At 51.1% G+C, this 24,655-nt stretch overlaps 1 protein-coding gene across 20 annotated transcripts in view; it reads right to left on the reverse strand.

Annotated features, from left to right (window-relative positions):
• The window catches only part of Megf11 (multiple EGF like domains 11), a 332,420-nt gene that overhangs the window by 217,770 nt on the left and 89,995 nt on the right, over positions 1-24,655 (reverse strand). The window lies entirely within an intron of this gene.

Below are 24,655 nucleotides of genomic sequence, written 5' to 3' on the forward strand. Positions count from 1 at the left end.
GTCCGCTGTGAGCTGACCCAACACCGTGACTCATGGCAGAGGTGCTATTATGATTTATTTAAAGGTTTTAATGAATCCAGGGCAGCTTTTCTTTTCAACCATTGACACTAAGAGAAATACAATTTCCATTAAGCAGGGCTGAGGGTGTTCTGGAAAACATTTTGACATTGGAAATCAGTCCCCAGATTTGAAATGGTTGGGTAGCTAGCCCACAGGCCCTACGTTCTTAGATGAGGGCCATTTATCCTCCTTGGAAGACAAACAAGAATGGTATTGTATTTACACACATCTCCAGACACGGTACTCCATGCGACCTCTTCTCCAAGACGCTTAACTGTTCTGCTCCCACCTCAGGCATTCCTAGTTAAATCCTTTCTTTGGAACCCCCCCCCCAACTACAAGCAAATCATCACAAATTCTGTGTAACCATGGTTTCTAAATTAATAACTAATGAGGTTGTACTGTCTCCATACATTCTGATAATCACACAGCTGAGTGCAGATTTAGCCAGAGATCAAGGGCATCTGCAGACCCCTTGGGGGCAGGAAGGGTGACCCTGCTGCTTCCTCTAAATTGGCAGAGTCCAAGAAGTGCAGCTACTCTCCTAGTCCCATCCTCTGCCCTCCCTGGTTTAGCAGCCGAGACTCAGCAACCACCACACACAGCCTAGAGTCCACACAGCATGGCTTGAGGGTGACGGCCAGTGTCAGCCAGACATCCTACCACTGTTCTCCACTAGGAGATTCAAGTAGATTCAGAATGGGACACCTAGGGCTGGGGAGAGTTGGAGAGTCAGGAGGGACAGGAACATCTTTTTCCATGAAGGTCTGGGCTGGACATCTCTGGGAGGAATGAATGACACACACAGAACTCAGGAAGGTGAGTGAGTCTTGAATGACCACTATAGAGTATCTTGTCCCTGTATCTCATGTGGCCCTACTATATGCTTGGACAGGTCCTGTTAGCTTCAGCATCCTCCTCCAAAGGACCTGAGATGGCACCTTTAAATTTAGAAGGCTTTGGCTATCAAAGGAGTGGGCCCAAGACAAGAGGAGATGGATCCTCTGGCTCCTGGGGACCCACAGTGAATGGAAGGGTTACTTGGATCATAGCCACCATAAGAAAGTTCTTAAGAAGTCTTCGCTAAGCTGGGAGTGGTGACACATACCTTTAATCACAGCACTTGGGAGGCAGAGGCAGGTGGATCTCTGAGTTTTAGGCCAGCTTGGTCTACAGAGCTAATTTCTAGACAGCTGGGGCTACACAGAGAAACTCTGTCTTGAAAAACACAGTAACAACAAAGTCTTCATTAGAGCTTTTCATGCCTTGTTGGGTCTGAATGGCTCAGTGTAGGGGACTCTTAACTGGCAGGAGTCACTGGAGACTGACCATGGCAGAGAAGGTGATGGTTGTCTGGATGGGCACACTGGAAGAAGAGATGGATGGTGTGGGAAAATGGTTCTCAGACTGAAAGTCTAAGGCCTGAAATGTCAAGTCTCTATCCAGGGCCATGTCCAGTTCTGGTAGGAGTAGAGAGAGAAGGATGTCCGACATTAGGAGTACAATGATGATGCATCTCAGACCCCCCTAACACTCAGACTCTTCCTGGAACCTGGCCAAGCCTGAGATGTATCTTGGGCGGTGGGTATGGCTCAATAGTGCATCAATTGCGTCGTGTGTGCAAGACCCTGCGTTCCATTTCTGGCACTAAAACCGACCAGCCAGTCAGCCAGTCAGTCAATCAAGACCCTACAGAGATAGCTTAGTGAGACTGCTTGCTGCATAAGTGTGAGGTCCTACGTTTGGATCCCAGCACCAGGTGCGACTAGAGCACTAAGGACCCTGCACCAGGAGGGGTGGAGACAGGGGGAATCACTGAGGCTTGATGGTTGCAAGTCTAGTTCTGGATTCGCCGAGAGACTCTGAATCAAGGGGATAAGGTGGAGAGTCAGAACAGGATGTCTGATGTCCTCTTCTGGCCTCTCTGAACATATGGGTATGCGATCCTGTACACAGGAGAGAAAGACTGTCTCTCTCTTCTCTTTTTGTCAGGCGAGGCTTCCTCACTCCTGTTCCTCCTCTCCCTCAGCCTGCTCTTCATCTTCAGCACCATCTACTACCCAGCAGGGCTTGACAAAGGTCAGGACCATTGATAACGTCCCTATTAGCCCCCGGACAGTGACAGCAGAGGCCCCACGCTCCAGTGTGGTCACCTGCCTTCCCTGCTATCATCCTAGCAAGTGTCCTTTATCTTTCTGATGTGTTGTAAGCAATCAGTGGTGGGAGAGAGAGCCCTACCTCCACTTCAAGCACTGACTCTCAAACAATATCACCTTATCTCTGACACCTCAGTTGAGAAGACAGAAAAGCAGCCAGGAAAAAACCTGTCACAGTGTGAGAACAACTCCTGCCCAGTCACTTTAGTGGGACTTCTTCCCAGGAGCTCTCGGGGAGCACCTGAACCAAAGACATATGCTTATGAGATGACCAAGGGATAATCAATCCTGCCACCGTGGTTATTAGATGACTCCATTTGGAGTGACAGAGGGTAACATATCAGGCACCATGAGAACATTAATAATTAAATAAGAAAATGCCCCAGGATCATTTCCGAGGGAGAGTCTGTAAATAAGTCAGCTGGCTTCTTCCCTCTGTCCCTTCTCCCTGCATGCTAAGAGGCAGAGAGAGGAGCTGGGTTCCAGAGTTAGGGAACCCCTCCTGCTTCGGAGTGTGGGAAGCATTGTCTCTGATGAATGGAAAGACAGGGAGGTAGCCAGGTGGTGTGACTCACACCTGCCAGTGGGGTCTAATCAGTTCATGTCCCTGCCATGGCTTAAATTAAAGAAGGCCCCTATAGCACCTGCCTATGCCTGAAAACCCAAAGAAACCTCACGAGTTGGCTGAGGCCCATTGAACAAGATGGAGAGCAGCAAGTAGAGGACCTGGGAAAGCCTGGGTGGAGTTAACCAGACTTGGAACGGGTAGAGCACTGAAAAGTGGAGGCAGGCGCACACACTGGGGTGTGGAGGCAGATGCAGCAAGTTGCATTGGAAGAGCCAGGAGGGAGGAGCTTGCACAGTGGGCGAATGGAAGTGTTGGGGAATGTTTTACAGTTTACGGGCATAGTAGAGTCCTGTGAGAGCGTGACAGAAATGTCTCAGGTAAGTGGATAATCTCAGCCACCTGCTGAGTCTTTACCTGCAGGAGCCACGGTGCAGGGTGGATCAGCACAAATTAGGCTCTGAAAGGACCTAAGGAGGGAGAGGCCTTCCTAGTGGCAGTCAGCTGGGTGAGCAGAGCGCCTTATGACCCCAGTGTGAGAGACTTCGCTTCTCTTATTCAAGGTCAAGTTGACCAGGAGGCCTGAATCATGCCAGTTCATGGTTTGCTCCGACACTTCAGGACCTTCTAGGTTGCACTGGGTATCTTAAGAGACACTGATCTTGGGCAAGGGATGTGCCTCGGTCTGTGGAGTGTCTGCTTATCGTGTCTCAAGAACTAGACTCACTCCCCAGCACCACACAGATTGAACACGGTGGTGCTAATGCCATCATTCAGGAAGTAAAGGCAGAGGATCAGAGGTTCAAGGTCATCTTCAACAACATATTAAGTTCAAGGTCAGCCAAAAATATATGAAGCTCTTAGAGAGAAACAGATAGAAATACACAGAGAACAGGACCAAAACATGGACCATGTAGCAAAGGAACCCCTCATCCCTACCCAAGGAGGTCTGGCCTAGGTTGCCCATGCAGATTGAGCCAATTTTGGCCATGTTGGCATCCTCAGGACGCCTCTGTTCTACCTTTAGTTTGACTCAGGCCAGCACCTGTGGAGTCCAGACTGTCCCACACCTGGCCAGGCACCAGGGGCTCTCTTAGCCAATGTGCAGAAACTGGGACAGAGAGGAGATAGACAGATGGCCCAGGGACCTGTTGCTACAAATTCATCCGTGCAAAACTCCTACAGCCTGCTTCATCTCTCCTACCTGCCTTATTCTGAAGGTGCTAAAATCTCATACACAGAAGCCAGAGCCATGTCCCTAGACCCTCCTCCTCTCTGTGTCCCTTCCAATGAGTTCTGCTTTCTTAACCAATTTGCATTGGCATCAGGGGTGGCAGCAGTCAGACCCCATTTTATGGACCCCCCAAACTCATGATCCTCCTGCTTCTACTTCCTCAGTGACTGGGACTACTTGGTTTAGGTAGTGACTGGGATTGAACCCAGGGCCTCTGGTATGCTAGGCAGACACCCTACCAACTGAGCTACTCACCAGCACTAGTTTATGGACCTTGAAAGACTTCTTCTACTGCATCAAAGGGGTTGGAGTATAATGACTGCATGCATGCAGAGACACTGGGAAAAGCATGTGCCCTAGTTCGTTTTCTGTTACTTGAAAAATCACTCTGGGCCAAAAGCACCTTAGAGAAAAGGGTTTATTTCACTTACATCTCATTGAGGGAAGTGAGGGCACAAACAAAAGGAGGATATATTCCTGAAGGAACGTTGCTTGCTAACTTACTCAGGTTCGTGCTCAGCTAGCTTCCTTATACAGACTCAGGGAATGGCGCCTCCCACAGTGGACTGAGTCTCCTATCTACTAATAGCCAAAAAAGTCCCCAGGAGATGAACCTGATAAACACAATTACTCAACTGAGAATCCTTTTTAGAAAGTAATTCTAGGCTTTATCAAGTTGACAATTGATGTTAACTAGAACATGGTGTACGAAGGCTCACAGTGCTTGTCCTGGGTCCTGGATAGGACAGGGACAGCACGGACCCATGCATTTGGGTTCCCTACAGAAGTCACTCCTCCAACACAAGCCTCCTCATTATCTCTAGCCCTAAAAACCAGTCTTATTTATCTTTTCACAAACCCTTGCCCTTGCCCCATACCAGCAGAACATCCGGGGCAGGCGTTTCCGTCTGCTGCCTTCACATCTGTGTTTCCAGGCCACAGGGCACTGCTTGCATTGAGAGGGATTCTCAGGTCATCTCAGGTCATCAACAACTTAACTCAGTCTACAGTCAGCCTCCTCCTTCACTCACCCCAAGCCTTAAAAACATGCACCTGTCTCATCTGACAGAAGATACCACTCATCCCATGTCATTCTATGAGGAGCAACACAGGAACACCAGTCTGTTGGCATCGGTTATCGTGGGCACCCGTGACATCCTGAGTGTGATTCAGAGCCCTCTGTCTGGGCCTCCCCATCAGCACCGGCACTTGCCTGCCGGGGGAGGCGACACAAGGCATGCATTGAAGGCTGGTCAATAGCTCCCACTGCAAATGAGGACCTCCTGGGCGCCCCATGAAAAGGCACTTTCAGGACCAAGGGCGGCAGAAGCTGGGGCTGATTGTGCACGCACCTCACATCCCTCGCAGCATGTGGGTGCGGAGAGACTCTAGCTTCTATTTATAGGGCATACACACACTTCTGCTGTCTTCTGAATAAAGCAGAAAAGCCAAGTTTGTACACAGGAGGCCAACGCCGAGGTGACTGTCCAGTCTGGCCACCCCTCTCCCTTTCCCTGGCCCTGTTCTCAGTTGCTTCACCATCCCCAGACCTTGCTCTCTTTTCCAGACTCACTGGGGTCTGATCAGCAGGAGACTAGAGAGGAAAGGAGGGGCCACCGTTAGCCTCCGCAGTCCAACACTAAGAGGCTCTGTCTTTGCCCCGAGGAAGCCTCCTGCCCCTAGTAATCCCACCAGGGGCCGACTATGTTGACAGCTTTCTAATATCCCTATACAAAAACAAATCAATGAAACCAAACCTTTAAAAATAAATCCACATCTCCTAATCTCCAAAAGAGTGAGAGTGTCCCCTTGACCACAGGAGTGCAGAGTCCCCTTGCCAATGCGGCAGCCCTGATAGGTGCCTGCCCCTCAGGATAAATCAGAGGGCCTTGCAGTCCCCTCCCCAGACATGTTAAATGTCTTCCTCCGAAGCTGGGCTCCACCACCCTGATAAATCCTGTTTTCCCCTTGCCTAGGAAGCCTCACACTGCAAATCTCAAGAATGACACTAGGGAGGCTGCCAAGGACCATTCATCAGGATCGGAAGACTGCCCTGTCCCCTTTATCCCCTGCCCTGCCGAATGCAAGTAGCCCTGACATCAGCCAGGCTAGAAAGAGAGCGTAGCACACCCATGGGACTGAGGAGACATCTCCAAACTAATCAAGTGCTGGCCTCCTGCCCCATTCCAACAGCTCTGGGTTCCGCCCGCCCCCAACTCCGTGCTCCCCGCTCCCGAGCAGGCAGCCTCATATCTACCCATGGCCTCCAGCCCTGCGAAGATGAAGGCAGAAACTTATCTGTGTTCTCAGACCATCCTATTTCTCACAAAGCAATTATCTCCATCTTTCCATTTCTTTGCAAATCAGGGCACACTCAACCAGTCCAGCTACTCCCCTCATTCCCTGCGCGCCTGCCCACTGTGTCTGCTGCTTTCCAGCTGCCAGGTTCTAAAAACCATAGGAGTCCCTCGTGCCCAGGTACCAAATCGTAGCTCCATCCTCAAAACCTCCCAGCCATGCTATAAACATCCAGGGAATGGGGTCAACCTTGGTGGGTCAGATTCCATTCCTGTTCACTTCTCAAACTTCTCAGAAAAACTTCTCAAATCACAAGATGTAACCAATGGACTGAGGCATTGGGTCCTCGAGAGTCATCCATGTGTCTCCAAGATGTGACTATATCATCTGGACAGCCATAGGGTGTCAAAACTGGCCCAAGGACACCAAGCAGCATCTGCTACCCAACACTTTATGCCCCAGGAGGGGAGGTGATTTCCTCAGGATGGGAGGCAGGGAGACTGCAGGGTTCACGTAAAGAACAGGAGTCAGCAGGGATGAGTTCAAAACCTAACAGTCATAGGACTACATAACCCAGGGAAAACCACTGCCTGCAACCCCCCAACATTACCATCCTCTCCTCCTTTTTTTTAGATAGGGCATCAGGTAACCCAGGCTGACCTCACAACTTTCAATTTCCATTCCCTTTCCCTTCAGTTCTGTGATTACGAGTATGAGCCACCACACCTGGTTTCTGTGGCTCTTGGGATGGAACGCAGCTCTTTGTGCATGCTGGGCAAGCATCCAAACAACTGAACCACATCCCAGGCCAGGGTTCATGTTTTCCATGGACTAACATCACATTGCTCCGAAAGCCACACAGTGAGAGCAGGTTCTGCCCAGAGATGTTCAATGAAATATTCATTTGCTCACAACACATAGCCTCCACCTCTGAGACCCTTGCAGCTCTGTAATTTTGGCTTCCAGGGTTTCTAAGAAGCCAGAAGAAGAAAAATTGTGGATGGGAAAATCTCTTGCTGGAGCACCTGTGCTCAGCTGGGCAAAGGTGGGGCTGGTTACGGTTGATCCTAACAACAGCTACAAGGTGAGCTCCATCCTTCATCCGTCCACTGAGACACAGTGAACCCTGGGGTGACTCTGGCCCGGCCCAGCTCCAGAGCCCAAACACCTGCTGCAGGTACATGGGAACACTGGCAAAGGCAGGGCCCTCTGGAAGAGGCTGGCTCAAAGCACCAATGTGTTTCCCGGCAAGAAGCCTGGAGCAAGGACAGTGGGAAATTGGACCCTTTGCTCTGATCAGTGTCCCATAGCCTGGCATCCCTACTGATCAAGGCCAAAGGCAGGCCAAAAACCAGTCTTAAAGAGGTGTAGCCCTGGAGCAACGTAAATTGCGGTACCCACAGGGGCCTCCGTAAGTTACCTCCAGCATGCCCACTCACACAGCACGAGTATTGGACCCAAGGGTGAAAAATGTGTGTGATGGTACACACCTGTGGTTCTAGCATTTGGTAGGAGGGGTGGCTGAGGCAGGAGGATCACATGAGCCCAGAGATCTGGGATCAATCTGGGAGGCATAGTACTCAAAAACAAAAAAGAAAAGAAGAAAACTTGCACATCTGTGGAGAGAAGCAGAAAGATCTAGAAGCAGCAGGCAGTGCTTTGTAGGGTCGTCACATGGAGGAGGGAGCAGGAAGATGAGGCTTGTGCTTCCTAAGCATTGTTGTTATGGTGGTGTCCGACATTTAGCATGATCATCACAGGCACTGGGGTAGCAAAAAATATGTAAAATAACTCACCGTCCACTGACTGACGCAGCTGGAAGATGACCCTGACGATTGTGATGTGGGGAACACGGGGACAAAAGAGCACAAACGGCAGCACCACATTCCTGCAGAGTGCCCCTGGCATGTGAACTGGCTGGAGGAGATACCCCACTCAGCAGTCCTGAGGGACTGCAGCCCCTGAGGACACTGGCCCCTTTATGGAGCTCCCCAGGAGGCCTTGAGGCCGTTTGCTGGGGGAGCACACCACCTCCAATGGATGGCCCAAGTCTTCTCAGTGTGCACATCTGGGCCATGATTAAGAACATTATGCTATTTCAAAGACCCCAAATGATCAGATGAATGGAAAAATGGATGGTTAATGTAGATTTTTGTCGGCTCTATTCAGGATAACCCGTGGATCAGGTATTCGGATTTTAAAAGAAATATATTGCAGCCCTTTGTTCCCGATACTGAGGATTTCTGGCTCAGAGCCTGGCCAGGTCAGCCCTGCTGGGCACTTCACCATCACCAAGGCAACAGCCAGCTCCATAAGGCCCAGAATCTCAGGTGGCTCCTGGGTCCCCAATCCCAGTTCTGCATCTCACTAGCTGGGTGGCCTTGGGTGGGTCTCCTAACACCTAGAACCCAAACTTCTTCATCTGGGGAGGGGTAGCAAAACAGCTCACTTTGTCAATCTTTTTATTGATTGCTTGTTTAATTTGTTTACATTTTTATTTTATTTACTATTATTAATAGTGTAAGAGAGAAAGATAGGGGGACAGAGACGAGAGTCAGAGTAGACACATATGTGCCACAGCACACATGGAAAGGTCAGAGGTCAACTTTGGGGAGCTGGTTCTTCCCTTGTACTGTGGATTCCAGGGGTTGAACTCAGGACATAATGCTTACACAGCAACCATGTTTCTACCCGTGAGCCATGAGCCATCTCACTGGCCCTGGTATCTGTGTGTTTGTTTCTTGAGTTCTTTGCTGTCGGACATATAACTTGTGAAGACTTTCCTCCATCCTACCGGCTGTCTCTTCACTGATTAACCACTTCCTTTGTGGTAAGGAAGCTTTAATTTCATGAGGTCTCATCCATTGGTTGCTCCCTGAGGAGAGATTTTAAATAGGTATATAAGATCATATGTATGTATAACAGGAGAGTAGAGTGAAGGGCTGGAGAAATGGCTCAGCAAGTAAGAAAGCTTGCTGTATAAGCACGAGGGCCTGAGTTCAAATCCCCAGAGCCCATATAAAATGCCAGGGATGGAAGGTTGTATGTACTTGTAACCCACTGCCATGAGGAGTGGGTGTTGTGGGAACTCCTTCAGCCAATAGTCTTTTATTGTGAGGTATATACACAAAAAGAGTGGGTGGGGAGAGATGTCTGCTGGATTCGGTTCCCAGCTTTCAGCGCACACAGACGACTGCAGATCTCTACCCTTACTGTGAGTTTATCCCCAAATAAATAAACCTTTGTTATACTCCATTCTGGGCTATCGTGGAACTCTTTCATACGCCTTCAAGTAGGGGACATAGAGACAGAAGCTGGCTGGCTACCAGCCTAACTCAGGGCTCAGAGAAAGACCTTCTCTAAGAAATAGTGTGGAGAGCAGGGGGCGACGGGCACCTTCTCAGGCCTCCATGCACCCTTGTACACATACACATACCTCCCCCACCCTGCACAGAAAACACAGGGCCAGGAAAGAACTCAGTCGGTGATGTACTTGACTGCAAGCACAGGGTCCTGAGTTCAATATCCAGAAGCACGTTTAAAAATAAATAAATAAATAACCCCAACAAACTATGCTGGCATAGACTTTTACTCCCAGCACTGGAAAGGCAGGGATGGCCTCCTGCCATGGACGCCAATAAACATGGTGAGTGGCAACCAAGAGTGCCTTCTGGTCTACACACACACACACACACACACGCACACACGCACACACACACACACACACACACACATGCACACACACACGTACTCATGCATGCACACACACATACACATGCATGCATATGCTCATACACAGTAGAAGTAAAATTGTCTAGGGAGACAAAAGGGATTAGCAGAGGGGAGGGTCAAGAAAAGAGAGCAACGAGACTATAGAGGGGGTATATTTAATATATCAAATATATTTGTATATTTATATACAAATCTTTCAAATTAATTAATTTAAAAAACTGGTTCATAGGACAAGAAGTCAAGGAAACAAGAGTAGAAGTGGGGCCTGCAAACAGGTGGCTCCAGGCCCCAGCACGTGCTCGGGCTGCTCACTGGCACAGCTCTCCAGACGGGGAGTGGGGGCAGGACCCCAGCACCGACAATCCTAGGCGTTAGCTGAGACTCTGGGCCCGGTGAAGAGCTGCCTCCCTGGGCTGCACCAGGTCTTCTAGAAAGGACAGAAAGGACTAGGAAGAAGTCCAACAGGCCTCACTGACACACGGTGGAAGCTAGAGATGATTCCAAGGCTAGACCAGAGGCCAGCTTGGCTATGTCTGACGTGGGCCTGTGTTCAGGCTACTCTCTTGTTGGAGGTATTTGTGACTGAACAATGGCCCTGAGCTCTAGTTCCCTAGAGGGTAAACTGCTCTCTCATCTTCTAGAACTTGAGTGCTCCATGGGGCACACACTCTGTCCCTGTTGCCCCAGGTTTAATTTGCTGAATGGCACACAAGCCCCAGAGTCATTGTGTTCCTGGCCTGATTACTCCATGTTTGTTTCAGTATTTTCCAGGAAATGGTTCATTAAGGCTAAAAGCACCTGCTTACAGTAAGAGGGGCATCATACAAAGGCCCGGGAAGGACATTAATTAATGAAGGGAAAGCCACCAAACATATTATAAATTAAAGGTCTGAAAAGAAATATCTGACGCTTAGCGGATGATGAGAAAAGGCTGAAATTAAATGTATCTCCAGACCACGGCGGGGTTAAAAAAAAATAGGAGGAAAAAAATTACAGAAGGTGGCAGAGGTAACGATCTATTTCTGGAGCGACTAGAGCCTGGCTTCCATTAAGAGAATTATAAATCAATTGTGTTTTGTCTAGGGGCATATACGTGTGCTGTGTGCTAAATTAAAAAGCCCAACACGTCAGGTGGTTCCTTCCGAGGGGTCCATGGAATGATGCTAATGGAGGCGTTTAGGCCCACAAAGAGGTACGATGAGTTATGAGCAGGAGGTTGGGAGAGCTGAGCTGCTGGGTCACTAGTCAGGCTGAGCAGGACTCAGGTCACCCTGAGCATCAGGATGGAGAGAAAATTGAAACCCTACCCCAATTAACTGGAACCTTCCATTAAATGGAAGGTGGCCATGTCCACAAGGACCCACCAGATAATGCACCATCCCAGAATCGTCCAGAACAGTTCTTTTCCTCTCTGAAAAGAAGTGCCCAGGGGCTGGGGGTGTAGTTGGTTGTGGGTTTGAGTCCCAGCGCCATATAAAACCACGTGCACTGGCGCAAGCCCGCGTCTCAACACTTGGGAAGAGGAGGATCAAAAGTCGAAAGCCATCTTTCACTGCACTAAGAGGTCAAGGGGGGGGGGGGGGGAGCAGTTTCCAGAACGTGTTGATCCTCCATTTACTCCACTTCACTTCCCTCTTCTCGTACCCACTCTGGAGGTCTCGCCCTGAAATCATACAAAATGTCCCAAGTCCAGAGGGATTTTACTCATGCTGGAAAGAAGGGATTACATACAAAAAAGACTTTTGGAAGCTGGTCCCAGAACCACAGAAAACTGCTTAACTTCCAGCTCCACAAAAAAGGCAGAGATTCATGCAGCTCTTCAAGGCAAAGCTAATGCAGGGACCTACCCAACGTCAGCTTTGCTCTGTTGCTTTCTGCTCCTTCCCCAGACATCCGTGGATTAACCTTAAAATGCTGAGTCACCAGTAGGTAGAAAACGGGGAGCGCACGCCAAGACTAACCCTTGCTTCCCCTGTGGTCTAATTCCAAGGTATGTCCACGAATTTCTAAATCTGCCATAAGGCATATGGGGACTCAGAGGGGTGGGAAGGATAGGAGGTAGGCTTGCTAAACCCTGGTAGGCCTCTGACACAGGTCCCCTCAGCTGCGCTGAGATGGGGAAGAAAAAGACAAGGGCAGGGATAGTGGTGGGGAGCAGGAGGGTGGGAACCCTGTTAGCCAGCTAGAAAACTAGAGCTGGAAGTTCAAATTCAAGTGGACACTGGTCAGTCCCAGCTCCGAGATATCCATGGAGCCAAAAAACATCCCAGCTATATACCCCAGCCACTGTGTCCCTACCAAATACCAGGACTAAGGAGGGATGGATGTCTCCCGAAAGCCCACCCCAGGCAAGGCACTGGGCTGGAACATGGTCTTCCCCACAACTCTGCTTAGTGGATGAAGAGAAAAGGCTATAGGGTATTATAATCTCTACTTCCAGATGACAGGATGAAGGTTTCAGGGAGATGTGGGTGAGTTAGGAGCTGGGGACTCCCATCCTGCGTGACCATCATTCTGCTCCCAGACAGGCCTCCACCTTTTGGTTTTGGTTTGGTTTTGAGCTATTCTCACATAGCCTAGGCTGGCTTCAGACTTACCATGGTCAGTTAATGACCCTGAGCCTCCCATGGGCTGGGCTACAAGTGTGCACCTCCACTTCTGGTTGATGTGGTGCTGGGAGCTGAACCCAGAGTTCATATATACTCAGCTCAGCTTAGGTCTTCATATTTTAGCCTTGAGCGTGTGTGTGTGTGTGTGTGTGTGTGTGTGTGTGTGTGTGAGAGAGAGAGAGAGAGAGAGAGAGAGAGAGAGAGAGAGAGAGAGAGAGAAGGGAAGGTCGGGGAGAGAGAAGAGGAATGGGACCATCTCTGTGGATTCAAGCCTCCTTCACACTCACAAGATGTGAACAGAGAAGGGGAGCTACTACATGACTGTGAGAAAAATCCCAGGTCAGACCTCAGAGGACAGGGTCAGGCCAGCCACACGGTCCCATCAGGGCTTCATTGTCCCGTTAGCTGAGAGGAGACCCCTGTCAGCCAGGCTCGCGTTTGAATCACAGTGCCCACAGCTTCCTGCTGGCTGCTATCTCATGGTGAGGTTTGACACACAGGGGAACGGGTGTTATCGGTTATAGTGCACATCTTGGAGTACAAGGGATGGATACACTCTGAACCCGGCTGAGATTTCAAAGTCCCTTTAGCTCTGATTTGAAAACAGGGAGGACTGTGAGAGTAAGAGAGCCTGGCAAACGACCCTCAGTAGATGAGGACACCCAACGTGCTGGCCCTGCAGGGCTAAGCTTACAGTGTCCTGTGTGAATTCTTTGCTTGTGTCGTCCCTGGCCTAAAGACTTTCTTTGACAGCCCAGCCCTGTATCAGCGGTGCTCTGTGGAACCACAGAAGGAAATACAGGGTAGTCCTATGGCAGGTCTCCAAGGAGGGTGAGCTGGTACCTGACCCCCAGCCCTAGGGCTGGCAGCTAATTGCTGGCCAGTGGTCTGACCATGAAAGGTGAATATAGGGTTCAATATCAAAGCCCGCAGTCCTTATCATCTTCCCTGCTGTCAGAGGATGTGAGGTTTATTGTAGAAAGGGCCAGTTCCCACCCCCAAAGGTAAAACCTGCATTTCTGCCCCAGGAATAAGTAGGATCTTGTCCCTTCCTAGATCCCAGCCCTTCCTAATTTTAGCATGTATATGTGAGTGTATGTGTCTATACATATGTGCCACTGTGTTATTCTTCAGACGTGCTCCGCCCTGTTTTTGAGACAGGGTCTCTCACTGAGACCTAGACCTGACCAGTTCAGCTAGCCCGACTGACCAGTGAGCCCCAGGATCCTCCTGTCTTCACCTCCCCGGCATGAGCATTATAAACGGAGACCACTACTTTTTAACATGTGTCCTGGAATTGTCCTTATGCTTGGACAGCAAGCACTTTACTGTACTGAGCCCTCCTCAGTCCCCTTCATCACTTTCAACTCTGCCATATGGAGCCTCTAAGATGCTGGGGTGTGCAACGCCGCAGTCCCCTCTGCAGGCTTTCCGGAAGCATCTCTGCATCCGAAAGGACACATCTAGACAGCACAGGCTCCTGGCAGCCTTTGGATCTCTCCACAAAGTGTAGATGAGGATAAAATCACCCCAAGGGGAAGGCAGAGGAGACATTTATTTCAAGCCAATTTCACCCACTGTGGAGCAATCACTAACGCCAAATGGTAGAGCTGTGTGCGTATGTGTTGTGGCGTGTCAACACGAGGAGAGAGGAGAGGAGGGAGCGCAGGCGACTGCCAACCTGGTGCAGCTGCTGGGGGAGGGACTGTGAGGGGACAGAATCTGCTGACGGGGTTGTTCGATGGCCTCCAAGGAGGTCCAGAGCTGAGCACCCAGCCAGGGACGGGGAGAAGCAAGCCAGAGGCAGAGATGCCAGAATCAGATCTCTCTCGCCAGCTGTGTGAGCCTCAAATTACTGTACCTTTCTGGCTGCTTCTTGAGTAGCAGAAACTTGAATCCCTTCTCAAGTGCCTGGTCATAAGGCCTGGATAGAAGATTTCCACCAGCCACAGCACCATGGGAAGATTCCTAACAGATCCTCTGGGCCTCAGTTTCCCCATTTATAAAAGGAAGTTGTGGGCCAGTGAGATGGCTCGGGAGGTAAAGGTGCTTGCTGCCAAGTCTAGTGGTCTGAGTTCAATCCCCTGGATGCATAGTTGAAGAGGAGCACCGACTCCTGCAAGCTGACTTCTGTACACACCCTATCACACCATCCCTCCCCCGGTAAATAAACGTCTTAAAGTTTTTCCAGAGGAAGTTGTCTGATAGTGCTACATGTGAGAGCCACGCTAGACCCCAGTGAAGGTCCTTGTGGCTCTCCAAAATGCTTGACGAGTGACATCAGCGGAAGCAGACAGGGGCAGACAGGTTCATTATCAATCTGACATTGTACCAGCTACCTAGACCCAACTGACTACCAGCCAGTGCTGGTCCACAAGCTCATGGACAAGATCCTATGCTTGCATCAGAGAACTGGAGCTGAGAAATAGAGGCCAGCCAGAGATCAAACAGTGGATAACAGGTGGAACTGGTCTTGAACCGAGGTCTTTGGATCCCCTAGTCCAGTTCTGGACCCCCCCTCCCATCATGCAACTGGAAAATGGAGGGGAGGCTCTCAAGCAGTCCCTCCTTGGGTTATATGAGGCCAGGGCAGCCCAAGGACTCCGAACAGTGAGGTCCTCAGAGACACTGTGGAGTCTGCTACCAGAACCCTCCCTGCCCCACAAGGCGACTGCCTCACCAGCTCATCACAGCCTTGCTCCAGTGGGTCCTTCCTTTCTAGGGCAGAGAGAAGGGCTATCCAGTGGTTGCCAAGTTCTGCCTCCATCTTCCCCACATCTTTCCAGCAAAAATTTATTCTCGTTCTCCTCATAAGTGACTCCTGAAACAGAGCCCTGTATCTCAAGCTTTTAGAAGAAACTATTTCCCAGAGCTGGGCAGTCACTTCAGATTGCAGCCTGCCCTATAGCCCAGCCCGCGGGCACCCTTTTCCTGTCTCTTGTCTGTAACCTATCTCCATCTTCCTCTGCAGATGACCGTAACTCATCCATCGCTCCTTGACCCCAGAAGAGCCTACCTGTCACAGGCAAGAACGCTGAAGTGAACTCATAAGACAAGAGGTTTCAGGGACAGAGGCCATTAAAGGTCCCTTGGTCTTTCTTCTAGTACCTTGTCTGGCCCCAGGAAGCTGTGCAAGCAAACGTGGGGGCTCTTCTATAGACTCTCTGTGGGGATACAGGGATACTTGTTTATGGGATGGAGTACCTGCTCCCACCAGCATGTGCACATACCAATCCACAGGACTCACCCTGGCCCAATTTCAGAGTCATCTGAAGCCAGGGGCCTACCTTAAGCTATTAGCGCTAACAGCCTTGGTCCAGATCAATAAGAACCAAATGAATATGAATAGCATAGCATGTAGGCATGGGTAGCTAAAGCTCCACAGGGGAATTCTGTGGAGCAGCCAGGGCTGAGAGCCACCCACTAGGATCACTGAGGAAAGCCAACAGGGTCATTTGGCCCTTTTTCTGTCCTCCTTTCTTGCCACCAAGTACAGGGACCCATGGGCTCCCCTTGCCTGCCAACTCTTTGCTTCTGTTTTGGAGTCGCAGGTTCTTCTGCCCTGCCAAAGTGACAACTTGTGGCAGAGATGGGGTCCATCAAAGACATTAGTGAGGTTGTTGTCTTCTTAGAAGCCAGCCAGAGCCAAGTGAGGAGGAAGCAGGAACAGCAAGCCTGCATCTCCCAAGGCTAACTGGTTACTTTTCCTGTTGCCGTGGCACAATTCCTGATCAAAGACTTTGGAGGGGATGGTTTCTGTGGCTCACAGTTCAAAGGTACAGTCTGTCGTGGAGGAGAAACATGGCAGTGGGGCATGAGGCACCTGGGCACCATGCATCTACAGTCAGGAAGCAGAGGGAGGTGAAAGCCGGGCTCAGTTCGTGCTGTTTTCCGTGCTCAGGGAATGGGTCTCTCATGCTTTGTTCAGCTTTTCTAGAGACACTCTTAAAGACACACAAAGGCGTGTCTCCATGATGATTCCAAATCCAACCAAGTGAACAATGAAGATGAACTCTCATAGACCCTTCCTCAAAGTACCTCTAGACAGCAGCAGACTCAGGGACCAGAAGCTCATAGCTTCATTCACCCCTGGGCTGGGACAAGTGCCCGGGCACCAATGTCATCTAAGCTACAACTATAGACACCATAAGGCCAACCCTCACCAGTACCCACAACAGGTGCCCCAGTACCCACGGCAAATGCCCCAGCACCCACAGTAGGCACCCCAGCACCCACGGCAGGTGCCCCAGCACCCACAGTAGGCACCCCAGCACCCACGGCAGGTGGGTGCCTCAGTACCCATGGCAGGTGCCCCAACACCCTCGACAAATACCTCAGCACCCACAGAAAGTGCCCCCACATCCATAGCAGGTGCCCCAGCACCCACAGCAGGCACCCCAGCACCACAGCAGGTGCCCCAGCACCCACGGCAGGTGCCTCAGTACCCACAGCAGGTGCCCCCGGCAGGTGCCCTAGCACCCACAGTAGGCACCCCAGCACCCATGGGAGGTGCACCAGCGCCCACAGCAGGTGCCTCAGCACCCACGGCAGGTGCCTCAGTACCCACGGCAGGTGCCCCCGGCAGGTGCCCCAGCACCCACAGTAGGCACCCCAGAGCCCACGGCAGGCACCCCAGCACCCACAGCAGGTGCCTCAGCACCCACGGCAGGTGCCTCAGTACCCACGGCAGGTGCCCCCGGCAGGTGCCCCCGGCAGGTGCCCCCGGCAGGTGCCCCAGCACCCACAGTAGGCACCCCAGCATCCATAGCAGACACCCCAGAGCCCACGGCAGGCACTCCAGCGCCCGCGGCAGGCACCCTAGCACCCACGGCAGGCATCCTATGATCCATGCACATTCTTCCATCCACCCATTTGACCACTCACTCTTATAGCTGAGCTCCTGTGATAAAACAGGCACTGGGGACCCTGACACGCACAGATTAGTCACCATCCCTCCCACAGAGATGACCAGTGGGCTTGTCAAGCCCCACCGCTCCATCACTGGCTGTCCTGAGCAATGTCTGTGGCAGATCCCACTGTTGTATGTTCCTCAGGCTCCACAACAGGAAGCAATGTGGGCAGGAGCGTGGCTCGCTGCAGAGGTAAAGCGAGAAGCAGCCCCAGGCCTGAGTGCCCAGGGCTCCCACACAGGGTCTTCCTTCTGGCTTTCCCTTCTAACCAGTCCTCAGAGCACTACAGTGAAATTCACCTTAATAAGCACTCATTAGAATATGCTAATGAGGCGGAAGCAGATCTCACAGGCTCTGAAATCCCAACAGAAAGGAAGCAAAAAAAAAAAATCAATATTGAGTTCTATCTCATTTCAAAGCCACTTTCAAAGTTTCAAAGTGGCTATAAATCCTGCCCTGGACTTGCTATAACGAGGCGCTGCCAGCAGCTCGGACATCAGTGATTAGCGGCTGTCAGGCGCTGCCTCTCAGAGCCTGTTCCATGGAGATCCCAAGTGTGTGCAGACTCATCCGCCCCCTGTGGGGTAGCGCCCCATCCACACCCCTTGACTGCCTGGGGAGCCAGGGGTGGATTTGTCTCTGAGGGGCTTCAGAATACACCTCTGTGAATGCACTCTGGGGACAAGTCCCCTGGTGTGATCGGCCCCAATGTCTGTGTGTAAAATAAGAAGAGGGCGGTGCCTTCCTGGGTGCCAGAAAGAGGCCTGGGCAGAGCCATGTGGCTCCGGGTCTGAAGTGAGAACCAGCTCTGCAGATGACCGATTGGGGAGCTTGGCACAGAATGGGGGCTCTGCCCTCACCTGAAGACAGAGAGGGCAATGAGGCCTGCTGTGAGGACTGATGACATCATGACACATTAAGAACTCATCAAATGCTGTTGCTGCCACTTACTGAGCACAGGGCAGCAGTTCCAGTTTATGCTTCTGTCCCCAGGCTTCTTCACACCCTCATCCCAGCCACCAACAAAAACCCCAGGGTGTTCTCTCATATTCTTCCCAGTTTTCAACTTGCTGGGATTTTGGGAAGTTGATGTAACTTCTCAGATTCTTTTTATTATTATTATTTGTTTGTTTTTATTCTTAAAGACAGACTCTTGTAGCCCAGGCTGGCCTCCAACTCACTTCATAGCTGAGGATGACTTTGGGTTTCTGAGCCTCCTGCCTCCATCTCCTGCATGCTAAGACTGCAGGGGTGTGATGCCTCCATCTCCTGCATGCTAAGACTACAGGGGTGTGATGCCTCCATCTCCTGCATGCTAAGACTGCAGGGGTGTGCTGCCTCCATCTCCTGCATGCTAAGACTGCAGGGGTGTGCTGCCTCCATCTCCTGCATGCTAAGACTGCAGGGGTGTGCTGCCATGAGCGGTTGGGGCAATGCTGGAGAGCAAACCCAAGGCCTGTGCCTACCAGGGAAGCACCTACCAACTGAGCAGCATCCCAGTCCCACTCCTCCGACTCAGAACTGCTTTCTACAAAGAGCAGTCAGTCATTTCCTCAGACCTACCTTCAGGGTGCTTGTAAAGATCAAAAGAAAACGTAAGTGAAAGCACTTTGAAAGAGACAGGAAACTGTGTTGACAGAACTCTCCTCCTTCCACTCCCCTTGCCAGGCTGTTCTGGAAGCTTTGACTTGTGCCCTTTCCTTCCCAGGCCACATGGAATAGTCTCAGCTTCCCAGGAAGGAGTCCACAGTTCTTCCAGATGGCAGAGCCTACAAATGGCAATCTCTCATCGCTGATGATGTCTAACTTGAGTACCTCCTGCTGTCTTCTGGCTCTGCCCCTCGGAAGGAAGCCAGAGGTCACCATTTGGATGGGATAGTTTTTCGCATCCAGGAAGGCCCTAGCTGGTATTTGGTCCTTCTGGGCATGACTTCCCTGACTCTGCCATGTGCATCTTGCTGTTGGAGCTAACATCGCTGAGAGGAATCCATTGCCTCATGTTTCAGCGTTGTAGTGTGTCAACTGTTCTCGGATTGCTGCCTCTCCGCCTCTGTATTTAATTTTCTGCAGATATAGCAGTCTGTGGCTGGCACTGGTTCGGGAGTACACTCCGCAGCTGGTAGGCAGGTGGAGTAGAGGAGGTGGGTTCTCAGCCCTTGGCAAAGGGTACAAGGGCCTGGAGGTGGGCCTCAGCCCTGTGCTCTTTACAAGAGGGAACCTGCTCACTGACACATCCTACCCCTCACTCTCATATGCTCCAAAGACCGGGTATAGTAGTTTGCTTGTAGTTGGCCTCCATAATCTCATAGGGAGTGGCACTATTAGGAGGTATGGCTTGTCGAAGTAGGTGTGGCCCTGTTGGAGGAAGTGTGTCACTGTGGGAGCAGGCTTTGAGGTCTCCTATGTTCAGGATACCATCCAGTGTCACAGTCCACTTCCTGTTGCCTTCTGATCAAAATGTAGCCAGAACCAGATCTGTCTGCAGGTCGCCATGCTCCCTGACATGATGATAATAGACCAAACCTCTAAAACTGTAAGCGAGCTGCCCCGGTTAAATGTTTTTCCTTTATAAGAGTTGCCGTGGTCATGGTGTCTCTTCACAGCAATAGAAACCCTAACTAAGACACCTGCCTTCCATAGAAACCCAGTCCGTATGTGCCCCCCACCCTGACTGATGACTCCTCCCCACCAGCATCTCCACAGTGATCGTGATGGTTAATATGACTGTCAACGTGACAGGGTCTAGGATCCCCTCGGACATACCTCTGGGCCTGCCTGTGAGAGAGCGTGACTAGTTAATTGAGCTGGGAGAGTCATCCTGAATGTGGGCAGTCCCATTCAGGTCTTGGACTGAGTAAAGAACAAGAAGGCAGCTGAGCGCCAGCATCCATCTCCCTCTGCTTTCTGAGTGCAGATGCGACGTGACCAGCCGCCTCAAGCACCTGCCACCATGCCTTCCCACCATGATGGATGGTACCCTCAGACGGTGAGCCCGAACAAACCCTTCCTTCCTTAAACTGCTTTCTGTCAGGTATTTTGGTCACAGTAATGAGAAAAGTAACTAACAGTGGCCCGGCCCAGGGTCCCTGCCAGGCTCTTCCCCTCCACCCAGTCATCTATGCCACCAGATATAGAACAGGGTGCGGGTATAGAGCAGAGCAAGTCACAGCCCAGCAGAGAAGACCACATCAGGGAGGAGACCTAGGTTCCAAGGCCATCAAAAGGGAGCCAAAAAGATTCCAACCAGGGCAAGGGATGTGACCAGAGGGAGACAGAAGTGTTGTCCAGGTATGCAGACACAGGCTCTGAAACAGTGTGGGGATCTTGAGGTACAAGGGTACCCTGAGAGAGGAAGGGTCTTGTTTGTTCGTTTTTGTCATTTTTTTTTGATGATGGATACTCATGAACTATTTGGTGAATTGAGAATATTGTGGGAGACCACTGCATCAGCTCCAAGCACGCGAAGGCTGTCTTCTTGTCATAACTATGGAATAATATAGTATGTTGGTTGTTTACATATCCTGGGATTGTGTTAGGTATCTTAGGTAACCTAATGGTGGTTTATTGCTTATAGGAAAGCTAGGTACACTGGCACATGCCTGTAATCCCAACACTCTGGCAGCTGAGGCAGGGGAATTGTTAGGAGTTGAAGGATGGCCATGTTTATAGAGTAATAGTCTGTCTCAAAACTAGAGGGAAAGATGGAAGAGGAGGAAATGAGGGGAAGGGGAATGGAGGCAAGAAAGAAAAAGAGGAAAAAAGGAAAAGGAAGAAAAAGAAGAAGCAGGGAAGAAGGAAGGGAGGAGGAAGGAAGGAAGAGACAGAGGGAGGAAGGGAGGGAGGGAGGGAGGGAGGGAGGGAGGGAGGGAGGGAGGGAGGGAGGGAAGGCAGAAGGATGCTATTTTTAAAAAAAACCTATTACATAGAGGGACTGGATTACTCACAGGCTCCTGTATCTATGGGATGTTGAGAGACCACAATAGAGCATGCCCGTTCTATAGAGGACGCTATTGCCATGGATGTATGTGTGACTGTACAGGCCTAGAGCTCTATGATCTGGAAGGTACTGGCAGCGATTCCGAGAGGGCAGCGCTAGGGGTACCATGGAAAGCAAGAAGAGGTTATGAAACAAACCAAAAGAAAACAGATCTCAAAAGCACAACTGAAAGCCAAATAGGATATGATGTCTACACGTGCAATCCCTCATTGGGAGAACCTGGAGCCTCGGTTCACCCATCCTCCTTCCGGGCAGAGTCTCCTCTAAGACTTTTTGGCCAGGCCGCAGAAAGCCAAAGAAATTAGGAAAAAGGGAGCCAAGTGATCTCTTCTCTCAAACCACAGCAGCTGACCCCACATCCACCCCAGAGGTGGAGCAGCATCTGGGTCTGGCAAGCATCCCACCATCATGTCCCCCTGACCTCACCCGGGGCAGTCTCCACAGAGACCAGGTTCTAAGGATTGATGGGGTGGGGCTGAGGATAAGGAGGAGCAGGCAGATCTGGTGCCAGGTCTAGACTCCATGCTGGAGTCCTAAGTCACTGCAGAGCGCGCAAAGGCTGCTGAAGGCAGAGACATCTCTTTAACCCCTTTAGCTCCCTACAACACTCCAAGAACACCTGATTCTTGGACATACTCTGCCACCAAAGAGTGGCAATATCATGGTCATGTCTCCTCAGGTGGAGGGTTCAGACTCAGTGTCCAGCACTGTAGGCAGATGTTGAGACAACCAGACCAGAGAAGATGATGCCTCGGGCAGCGTGGAGTCCAGAGTCTGTACCCACCTGGAGCAGCCCCTGGGCCATAGGAGCAGGCACTTCCTGGCAAGACACCTTTGCTCAGTGGCATTGTGAACTCTCCAGAAATGTCCCCAAAGCCACTTGGAAGAACCCTCATGGGAGAGGGGGAGATGTCTCAGTGAATATGTCACGAGGACCTGAGTTCAAATCCCTGAGCTAACACAAAAGTCCTAGCTTGGCAGCATATGTGCCTGTGACCCTGGCGCTGGAAGCAGAAGAAGAAGATCAAAGGGCCAGCCTAGCTCCATGGTCAGGGAGACTGTCTCAAGGCCAAGGGCGATAGAGCAAGGTGCCCGATGTCCTCCTCTGGTAGACTGTGTGCATTTGTGCGTGCATGCACACACACACACACACACACACACACACACACACACACACACGTGACTTTAAAGAAAATTCCTCCATGACACACAATGTAAATGAGCTTGATTTCTGATTGTGCCTTGACAGGTGACCTTGACAATCAGCCCCACCATCTCCACTGTCCCTGTCTGTAAATTGGGGACACAGACAGCAGCTGCTTCAGAGTTGTCATGAAGGCAGAATGAGCCAGCTGGGGAGAGTCGCCTAACTGCCACCATGGCAGGTGCCTGTGGATCTCCAGACCCAGCCTGACTTCCCACTCCTGTGTGATCTACCACCAACTGCCTTCCTGAGCCAGCCAGACCCCATCCCGCCTATCTCTATTGGCATCATTCAAAACCCAGCCTGCTGGGGTCTAGAAGGAACTTACAAAGTGGGAAGCTGTCAAGAAATTACAAAGGTTAATTGAAGGATTCAACAATGAGGGCAGGAACGGACCTACTCAGAACCAGAGCCCTATTATAAAATAAGCGATGGTTTGTAATGGTGCCACCAATGGAAACATACCATCCCAGGAAACGCACCGTCCCCCAGAGCAGTTTAGAGCTGGGGAGGAGGGTCACACAGGACGCTTGCTGTCCCCCCACACCATGGTGCCCCCATCACCCCCAGGAGTTTAATCACCCACCCACCACAGAGCATGCAAGGCCCCTCCCCTGCTGCCTGGAAGCAGGACCTGCTGTGGCCCCTAGGAAGCTAATTAACAGCACTGGCTAATTACCGGGCCCCCTTTATACTGCTCCTTGACTCAGGGCGGAGCTGTGGGGAGTCTGGGCCTGGGAAAGGGGCCCCTAGTCTTTCATGTAGCTCTGGTGAGACCTAGCTCCTCCGATCCCTTGGCAAGATGCAGTCCCTCCAGTCCCTGAGCTGGGGCCCTGGCCACCCGTGGGAGGCCAGCAGTTCAAAGCTAGCCTGGCGGGCATGGTGGGTCCATTTGGGATGAGGAATAATTAGGGCATTCCAGACCATCAAAATCAATAACATAATTAACAAATATTGCGCCATTCCTTAGAATCTTGCTAGGAATTACCCTGTCTTTGATCACACAGTGTTCTCTGACTGTTAATGACATGTAATGTTAATTACCAGGGAAGGGGAATGACTCCAGATCAAGACTTCCCTGGAGAATAATTAATATTTTTTATGAGGAACCTGAGAACCTGTAAGGGGGCCCCTCCAATTGTAATGGCATTAACTTCAAAAATCCCACCCTTGATCTCGCTTGTATGGAAGGCTCTACACTTCCAGCCAGAGCCCTGGTATTTGTGGCTCCCATATTCCTGCAGCACTCACAGCATGCTGGGAAAACTTGGTGAGAGGATGCGCCCATGTACAGAATGAGGCCAGTTCACCCCAGCTTACCCAATACCTGCCCCCTCTAAGCCGACACGTCTGACATCCATGCACCTAGAAACAGAGAGGCCCCTTCTCAAGGGGAGAGTGAGGATGTGGGGTCTGGAGTCTTCGAATCAAGGTTCAACTTTGGTTCCGCTTGCCCACGTGCTCCCTGGGTGCCCTGTGGCTTCTCCTAGGGCCCCAGTCACTTCATCCGGCAGTCAGCAGCCACCTGTCAGCATGGTGGGAGTAAATGACAGCACCACCCTTGCCGCCCTCCGTGACAGCATCACTAACTGTCACAGGAGTTTCCCACCCCAGCAGTTTAGCGCCTGAGCTGAGCCCTGTCCTCTCTCTCCATCCGCAGCGCTCAAGTTCCCCCTCCCGGCCACCTCTCTTGGCATTACTGAAAACCTGTCCCCAAGAGCCATGGACTTTCAGAACTCATCAACAGAGATGCTTCTCTGGAGAAGAAAGGGAAGAAAAAACCCACATGTTTCAAAGCTCTGCTTGCATCTGTCAACATCTTCGTTATAAATAACCAAGGATTTACCAGCAGTTCCAACACCACGTGCCTCTGACTTAACTGTCATCTAG

Source organism: Microtus pennsylvanicus, chromosome 3 (assembly GCF_037038515.1).
Source record: "Microtus pennsylvanicus isolate mMicPen1 chromosome 3, mMicPen1.hap1, whole genome shotgun sequence".
Lineage (NCBI taxonomy): Eukaryota > Metazoa > Chordata > Mammalia > Rodentia > Cricetidae > Microtus > Microtus pennsylvanicus.